The following is a 1,006-nucleotide window of genomic DNA, read 5'->3' as shown; positions in this document are numbered from 1 at the left end:
ATTCCATTTTCCTTTGCAATGTCTCTCACTTTCTCTTTTAAGTTTTAATTTGCTATTTGGAAAACCAACTGTTTATTCTATTAATGTATACGTAATGTAAAAATATTACTTATTGAATGACAATTTTTTAAAATACCCATATAATTTTTGAACACAGGAAAGGTGTGAGAAGAGTCTAGGAAGTTGGGTAATTACTATTAGTACTCAAAACTTGCATCTCATTCACAGTTTCCAACCACTCTGTACCACTAAGCCAATATATACACAAACAAGTTGCATGCACAATTTCATCAGTGACACACACTCACACCAATACACACTCGCGCACACACACAAATGCACATACACACAAATGAAAAGCAAATGAATGTGTGTGTGTGTGCTGTTCACTGACAAAACTTTGTGCTGCATCATTTTTGTGAAGTTTTGTCAGTGAACAGGTTGCAATTTCAAAACAATGAAAGTATTTGGACACAAATAAAATTTTAATGTTGAAGTAAAACTAATGTTTTTTTTGTGTGTCCTTGAATGGCTTACAAACATCTTCCATGCAGCAATTGTTCTTGGATCAGTACATGATCTCAGATCTCAGTACATCTGTATAATTTTTTTTTAATCACTATAGATAAATGCCAACAATGACCTCAGGCTCTCCAATATTTCAATTTCTAAACAGAAACAATTGGGGACTGGGAGTGAGGGTTGCAAAAAATTCATAATTTCAGAAATTTTCTTTTTTATAGCATATAAATGTATTTATGAGGAAAAAATATTGAAAAACATCAATACATGCAAGAGTGATAAAGAAACAAGGAGGGTTGTCTTTGGATGTGCTAGAAACAACAGCCAAATTGTCCTTAAATCTGAAAATATTAACAATTTTTCCTCTTTTTTCTTTTTTTTTTTTTTGCTTTTTTTCCGAAAATGCTCTTCCCATGGTTTTGAAGTACAAAAAAATTGGCCCAAATAGGTCCGCAGTGGGATGATGAGGGAGGGGGTGTAAAAA

At 32.7% G+C, this 1,006-nt stretch overlaps 1 protein-coding gene across 2 annotated transcripts in view; it reads right to left on the bottom strand.

Annotated features, from left to right (window-relative positions):
- The window catches only part of LOC128250130 (RING-box protein 2-like), a 54,696-nt gene that overhangs the window by 19,635 nt on the left and 34,055 nt on the right, over positions 1-1,006 (bottom strand). The window lies entirely within an intron of this gene.

The sequence above is a fragment of the Octopus bimaculoides genome, chromosome 19 (genome assembly GCF_001194135.2).
Source record: "Octopus bimaculoides isolate UCB-OBI-ISO-001 chromosome 19, ASM119413v2, whole genome shotgun sequence".
NCBI lineage: Eukaryota > Metazoa > Mollusca > Cephalopoda > Octopoda > Octopodidae > Octopus > Octopus bimaculoides.
This window is presented reverse-complemented; position numbering and strand designations above follow the sequence as displayed.